Here is an 8,401-nt window from a genome sequence, read left to right as displayed (position 1 = left end):
GGATGTACCTTACGAGTGTGGATAGAAGTCAGGGCTGATCTTATTCGTTGGCCATCTTAGGCAATGTGTTTTTCTCTGTGGCTGCATACAAGGCATTGAACTCTCGTACCATGATTGGGCTATATTTGCTCGTGCCTCTTCCATCAATTCACATTTGATCCGCAGCCTGACTCAGACTGTGTGTCATGCTGTGGACCTGAGCTGTCCTAGGCTGTGACTCCCCACTACCTTCTCTCGAACTTTGTGCTCCCTCCTCAGACTAGGAAGAACCATCATGGCTCGAGGAGTCGGACTCATTCAGCACCAGAATAATGTCTAGTTTCTAAATCGGTTGGCGTGTTTCCTCGGTGCCTTTGGTGAGTAATCCTCTAGGGCAGGGTTGAATTCAAACCAATTGAGTTCATTATCCGTTCATTTTTCAATAAGTTGAAGTTGGGCCGACGATGTGGTGGGTTTTGACCTTCGTCCATAAGTTTTGGTATTCATTGGTGGCATAGTACCTGTGGAAAAGTCAGTAGTACCCAAACATATAAAACAAAGCCAGAAATGAATGAAAATAAAACTACGAAACCAAAAGAAAATAGAAAAAAAATAATTTGCAAAAATATTCACTGCTTGGTCCTACGATTGGTTCTTATAGATCGTAGAACTTCTACGGGTAGTATGACCCAACCTTACCAAAAGAGGTCAACTTTTTTAGTTGCTAAAGTTGAAATGACTGTTAACTAGTACGGTTCGTCAAAGGTTCTACAGACCGTTCGCCAAACCGTCATTCCAAACTTAGGCTACTTTTTGTTCTTCAAGATGACGAGACTTGATCTACAGTCGGTAGGAATTCCTACGTCTCGTAGATCCAAGTCGTCAACCCTAATATTAGGAGTTTTTAGGATCAACTTTGTATTAACACATCTTCAACATCATATCAGCCTATTCCATCACAAACATGCATTTCAACACAGTAATTTTCAATGTAATTCCGTCATCTATAGGGCTTGTACTTATCAATTAATCACAATAACAAATAGCACCATCACAAACTCTTTGTCAAGAACACAATTTGAAGTAATTGTTTCACATATTTACACATAATCGACAACACTCGCATCTACTTGCTTCCCAAGGGTATACTTTAATTAATTTAGACATACAAAACAAGCATCACATACCCTAGGTCAAGTAGCAACTTTGAATTCAAGTAATTGAATCTAGTTAGGCTTAATTCCATACCTTTATATGAATTTCCAAGTTGTGCGAGTGCATCACGTAGAACTTTGAAAACCAACTTAATAATTGCCCTGTCCCGCACTGCCTTGAATATGAGTAAAGGAAATTTAGGAAAAATGGAAGATAGGAGAGGTAAAAGGAGAAGATGGGAGGAAAGGATTAAATAGTGGAAGTTGGAATTGTTAGGGATGGAGTTTGTGTGTGAAAGGGTGGGAAATGTGAGAGGTTGTAAGGGTTGGGAATTGAGGGAAATGGGGGATGAATGTAAAATTGGAGGTTTTTAAAAAGGGTCGCGGGTCGGGTCATTAATTTTAAACAGATAGGTTTGACGATAAACCATTTATGGTCCGTAATAATTCCTACGAACTGTCGAAGGCCTCCGTCGTTCTACTCAACACTTGGAAAAAATTCAGGAAACATCCCTGGGTCTACGGATGCAGACTACGGACCTTCAAAGTTTAAACTGTTCGTATTGTGCATCCGTAGACTTAAAGTTATTATTGTGTTAGGACTTAGATTCTACGGATGCCATCTACGGTTTGTTGAATGAGCAACGACTTGTAGATGAGATTTAAAACCCTCTACACTTTGAAATTTTGCAGATTTTTCTTTCTTTCTTGCACATGTAGCAAACTTAGGACTTCTTTTTACATTTTCTTGACACCTTTTGGACACGAACCCTAAACTATCCTATTCTAGCCAAAAATCAAACTTAAGAACAAAAAATGTCAATAAAAAAATAAAATAAAATAAAATAATTCAAACTAGCTAGATTACATCTTGGGTTGCCTCCCAAGTAGCGCTTGATTTAACTCTCACCTTTTGAATCTTGTTCCTTCCTCATTCTCAAGTTCAACCGCTTTGTGTGTGTTACAACTCTAAATGATCTAGTCCTCTTTGATTTGAGCTTGTCAGGAAACAAGCGCAGCCTTTAGTTGAATAGAAGTACCAAATCACCAGGATTAAATTCTCGCTTTTCGATCTTTTGATCATGATACTTCTTCATCTTCTCCTTATACACCTTCAAAGCCATTGGAGATATCCCATTTACCCAAGCTGTAGGAAAAACCCTCATTTTAGTTATTCTATTCATCACCTTGACTCTAATTTCTTCTAGCATAGACACAATTGCCTCATGTCGAGCTGCCTGCTAATATCCAAGCATTAAAACTTTCGGCCATATTATTAACAACACTATCACATTTGAGAACTCCTGGAAGTACACTTTGCACCATCTTTCAATGTCATATTGATATTTTCCACAATTTTTCTACCCAACTTACTTAACTCACCTTCCCTGACCTTCAATTCAGATTCAAATGTTTCCCTAACACACTTCTAGAACTTTTTCCTTCTTTCAATACCCTTCCATTTCTTTGACCAGTTTAACAGAATGTGTCAAGCACACATTCTGTGCTCACAAGCAGGAAATACTTCCTCAGCAGCACTAATCAAATCATACAAAAAATCATAAACAATGGTGTGTATATGATGTAAAATCTGTAGTAACTAAGCAAAATAAATAGTACAGTAACTAGTTTATATGATATTGGTAAAAATAGTAGGTAACTGTTTAGCAAAATAAACAGTAACTAACTACTCGGAAAAAGCAGTAACTAATCCTACAGTGAATTTTATGCTTTGACTTGTTGTTTATACAAGTTGATTAAAATGTTAAATTGAGCTAAATTTAATCAAGAAAAAAGGGCAGAAAGGAATAAAGGTTTAAGAGTAGTAAAAATAACATTATCATACTTTTTGCATATCAATGATTAGAGTAGTTTGATCCCCATTTCCAAGTTGCAAGTCATCTTGCAAGATCCTCATAAACCATCTCCATGTTTCCTTTTTTTCTACTTCAGTGACAGCCCAAGCTATTGGTTTGATTGTTTCCATCTTTAGCAACTGCGACAAATAATGCCCTTTACATACCCCTTTGAGAAAACAACCATCAAGACCTATACAATTCCTACACTTGACCCATACCTGATTTTGATCATTCTTCTCCTTTTCTTGCTGGAGTCCTTTCTTTAATGCATAGTTGGTCATATCTTCTCTAAATTTATTAACATTTTTAAATGCTTGACCAACCTGCCAGATGACTTTCTCACAATCTGGATGATAGACTACCGTGCTACTCTTTTTCCTATCCCTCAACTGCCCTCCTCCTCCTCCATCATCACAAACCTGCTCACCTTCAAATTCACTAGCAAAACTATCTACATTTCATGAGTCATAATATGGCTCATCATCATCACCTCCCAAATTGTACCACAAATTTGTTCTTTCGTTATCATTATCTTCATAGCCTTCATCTAACCCATCTTCACTAAGAAATCCATCCGGTTTCTCCTTAGCAGGAGCCTTAACTTTTTCTGTTTTATTATATTCCCTTAGATATTCTCTCACCACCCTAAGTTCTGCATGAACATCACTTCCATAATCATTAGAGAGTTCAGATTCATTACTTTTTTCTTCTTCAGAGTCACCACCAGTGGAGTTATTTCCCTGTAAATATACACTGGCAGCTTCTTTATGCCCTTTAAAATCATCATTGGTAAAGAATATTGCAACTGTCGATGGCTTTTCACTTTAGCATTAGTGATGCTCTGTTTTGGTGTAGCTATTGGAAATAAAAACGATACATCTAAGACATGTAAAACTGATGAATAGACATACTTGAATTAAGAAATGAAAATAACATGATCTGTTTGTCTATGCCAAGGATAACCCAAAAAAATTCAACACACTTCTAAATGTACTCAGATTTGGTCCACACAAACATCCAATCTTGCATTTCTTCAGGTCAACCCAACAATGCTAATTCTTCTGTAACATAATCATAAGTAGCTCGGACTCTCTAGAAATGTTGTTGCACCCGTGCTTTCAGAAATGCACTACTTTTAAAGGATGCGACACAATGGCATTTTTGAAAAGTCCGAGCAACATAGATTACACAACCTCATGATCAACAATTGATACCAACAACAACCCATCATAAGATCCAAGTATAAGTGAACATTAGAACAAAAACTCACTGAACAGAAGCACCAATTAGACAAGAAACACAAACTTAACATAAAAACATCAATTAGACACAATAAGAATCAGCAGACAGCACTGCAGCCCAACTCGATCAGAAGAAAGTTGGCATTTGGACCTTGTGTGCATTCCAGTTTTCAGTTCACCATAACATCCAAACTATAAATATGCCTGCGAGAAAATGGAACTCTTTTGATATATGAGAGAAAGTAAATTCAACTCAACGAAAAAAGAGAGACACAAGTTGTTGAATGCTAATAGAAAAAGATAAATTTAATATTTAATTGTACTTACTGCTTGATAGTTATAACTACACATCCACAAATCTAGATTCATTTCCACTATGAGCCATATCTACAAAAATATGAAATCACTTTGAAGCCTAATAAACTCATCCTTTCGAAGGATAATCCCTACTTTCTGTTGTACTTTCTCAAACTATTATTAGAAGAGCGGTGCTTCTTCTGCTTCTTTGTAACAGTCCATCATATATCTTGTGTAACTGTAGGTTGGGGGAATCGAAAAAGTTTATGAAATTGGCCGTATATTCCGCAATGAAGGCATTTCAACTCGTCATAATTCTGAATTCACCTCCATTGAGGTAATAGCTCTTTGTCAAAGGACTTCTCATTATTTAGTTTATTAGGCTTCAAAGCGAATTTGCAAATCCATTTGGAGAGCATTTAGCCAAATAACTTCCTGCAAAATGATCAATAATCATTTTAAAATTGATTTTAGATGTATGAAGCATGCTCTGACTATGAAAGCATGATGAATATGGCAGAAGATATTGTGACACGATGTGCCCTTGGCCCCTTGCAGTTAATGGGAAACTTAGAATTGATTACCAGGTAAGTACCCTTTCCTGTGGATAATCTTCCTCAATAGTGTTTGTAATTGGTGATCATTCTTTGCATTTTCATGTATCTTCTCTGTCAAACATGATACAACTCACTTACAGGAATACGTGTGCAACCATTCTTATATTGAAGGCATAATACTGAGAATTGATTGAACTTGTGGCTTCTGGCTTTGATTGTTCTTTTAAGTTCCCTTAGAAGACAACCTAGTTCTTTCTTTATCTGGCTACAAGAATGGACCATGAGCGATAAGAGGAATCATGTGAACTTCATATTTCTCAATGGCATTATGTTATTTTTTTTTTAACCTTTTCAATTTCCATTAATAGGGAGCTTCCTTAGGTTCCAACATCTTCTTTACTCAGCCATCTTGTTTCTTGTGACCATATATTATCTCATCATAACAAAATAATTTTGAATGGTTGAACAATGTTGGCCCAAAACTGTCCAGCTAAACATTTTTAGTTACTATTCGAATACCTGACCTATTTCCTTGAGTTGATGCAAACCATCTCATCTTATTTTATCGTTTCCAGAGATCCTAGTTCATGCCTTTTCATATGCTGCATATGCTTTTTGGAGAATGTGAAATGTTTCTGCACTGATTTTGAAACATGGTCAGATTTACACATAATGAGTTGAACTAACTTTTCAGTGAATTATGAGTTTTATGGTTAATAGGTTTTTGGTCCCACTTTTGGTATTTCATTTTCTTTCTCATCTCACCTTAACTTTAATTGAAGGAATCAAACTTTATGCTTTGTTGCAGGGTGTGGAGATCTGCTTGGAAAGACCTTGGAGGAGGGAAACAATGCATAATCTTGTGAAAGAAGCTGGGATTGATTTTAAAAACTTCGGTGACGATCTTAATGCTGCTAAAGAACATGACATAAAGCAATTGATATTCTTGGTGATGATCTGGATAAGAGTTCAATTGAAGCAATGCTCTTCTGTTGGCCATTTGCATAATGAGGTTTGAATAATGTTGTTTAGAATTTTTTCTGTTCCCGTCTGCAGATACATAGAACTAACAACTTTTAACCACATGCCAGTGTATGGTTAATAAGATGGTTCTTTTTATGTGTACTGCTTTGTGATGTTACCATTTTCAGGTCTTTGAGATGGTAGTAGAACCAAAGCTTCTACAACCGACTATTGTCTTGGAATAACTCCACTGGCCAAACCACATAGAAAGTGCACCAGTTAGCCACAATAGTCATCTATTCAGGTTATTTTTTTCTTTCTTTGTTATTTTATAATTATGGCTTTAACTCTTTAATAGTGACACTACTCATTCAATGATGACCCTCCCTCTCTGTAACTAAACCTGACCTGTTTGGTTTGAAAATTATGTCGGCAAGTTGAGTTCATTCTACCACTGTTACTATTCGATCAGTGGTCTTACACCAATTACCACATAAAAAGCAGAACTTTCAAGCCCATTGTATATACCGAAGGTGGTTGAATTTGTGGAGTTCAGCTTCCGAACTCTGTACTCCTTCCTCAGACTAGAAGCACCATCATGGCTAGAGGAGTCGAACTCATTCGGCACCGCAATAATTTCTAGTTTCTTGGACTATCGACGTGCCCCACTTAGTGGGATTTCACTGGTATGTTGTTGTTGTTGTTGTTTGGACTATTGACGTGTTATCCTCAGTGCCTTTGGTGAGTCATCCTGTAGGCTAGGGTCGAATTCAGACCCACTGAGTTCATTATCAATGCGTTCTTCAATAACTTGAAGCCGGGCCGAAGGTGAGGTGGATTTTGACCTTCTTCCATAAGTGTTGGTATTCTATGATGGCATAGTACCTATGGATGGAAAAGTCATTAGTACCCAAACATACCAAACAAAGCAAGAAAAGAATGAAAATAAAACTATGAAACCAAAAGAAAATAGAAAATTACACTGTTTTGGTCCTGCGGTTGGTTCTCATAGGACCCAACCGTAGGAAAGGAAGTCAACTATTTTAGCTTCTGATGTTGGAATGATGGTTCACCAATACGGTCCGTCCTAGGTTCTGCGGACTGTAATCCAAACCGTCATTCCTAACTTAGGCTACTTCTTATGCTTCAAGATGAAGAAAGAAGGTAACTAGGTTTCCCCATCCTCTTCTGAAAAAAGAAAACAAAAACAGAATGATTTCACTTTTTTTCCAGTGAAATAGTATTTGAAGAGCTTTCACGATCATTCACATGAACTTCAGTAGGCAAGAAGGTACCTAGTGGAAGCTACCGTTTTGAGAATGCAAGATTGTTGCATATATTATTACTGAAGCTTGTATACAGGGAAAGAACTGGGCATAAGCTTATAACAAAGAAAGTATTTATCAATACTTTGGTTCTTCTACTGAAGTAGTTTTATTTTGAGCTTATTCATCTTCGCTTATGCTAGGCTTTTATTTAATGACTTGCTTCATGTGAGTCTTTTATTATGGTGCACATGTTTTATTCCCCCTCTTGTATTAGTGATAAATGAATTGGCTGATAAAGGTGCTTGTTGTGCAGGTAAAAGGACTGTGCGAGAAAGCGAAGGATATTCTAGTGCAAGAGAGTAATGTGCAGGTATGATACCTTATATAGCCTTTTTAATTATTAAAGAAACTAGAATTAGAATTGGGAGGCATGTAGTCCTGATCTATACTAGCTTGTTAGATGGCCATTAAACCCCTATATATGGGGTGTGTATTTTAGATTCTGGTTGAACCTTTCTGCCATTTTTTTGGGGATGATGTGTGTTAAACAATACCTCAAGCCTCTATTTTTGCTTTGGTTAACAAAATGCGAAACTGATTTGCTGTCTAGGAGTTCTGGAAGGACGACATGTATTCTGAAAATTCATTTATAAGCATCGTGAAGAGTATATTTTGTGTAATTGCACCTTTCTTGTTTGGTAATTAGCTGATGAAATGTATGCCTCCTGAAAATTCACTTCTCATATCTTATTTTGACTTGAATGAACCAAACATGAGTGTAAAGTAATCCTAACCAAAATTTAAATAATAATCTCTGTATATTTTTAAGTGGAGGGGGGGGGGGGGGTTCGAATGCTTAAGCTCTACATATTTCTTTAAGAAACTGTATGGCGTTTCTTTATGATTTTTATTTCTGTCACTTCAGAGTGCCTACATTAATTGGTCATTTTGAGAAATTTTGGCATCTTCAAGGTTAGCTACATGGAGCAAATTAATGAAGATTCTGGTAATTAAATTGGTTAATTTTTCTATTTATGCCTCGCTAAAGCTTTTGAATAAGTTTCTACTTTCCGAAATTGTCTT

The 8,401-nt window shown here is 36.6% G+C and overlaps 1 pseudogene; it reads left to right on the top strand.

Moving 5' to 3' along the window:
• The first annotated feature begins 3,980 nt into the window (after nucleotides 1-3,980).
• On the top strand, nucleotides 3,981-8,024 carry LOC125808513 (lysine--tRNA ligase, chloroplastic/mitochondrial-like; annotated as a pseudogene).
• Nucleotides 8,025-8,401: the final 377 nt, after the last annotated feature.

The sequence above is a fragment of the Solanum verrucosum genome, unplaced genomic scaffold (assembly GCF_900185275.1).
Source record: "Solanum verrucosum unplaced genomic scaffold, falcon-dt-bn FXZP01000444.1, whole genome shotgun sequence".
NCBI classification, from domain to species: Eukaryota; Viridiplantae; Streptophyta; class Magnoliopsida; order Solanales; family Solanaceae; genus Solanum; species Solanum verrucosum.
The sequence above is the reverse complement of the archived record's forward strand: the minus strand, read 5'-3'. Positions and strand labels throughout refer to the sequence as shown.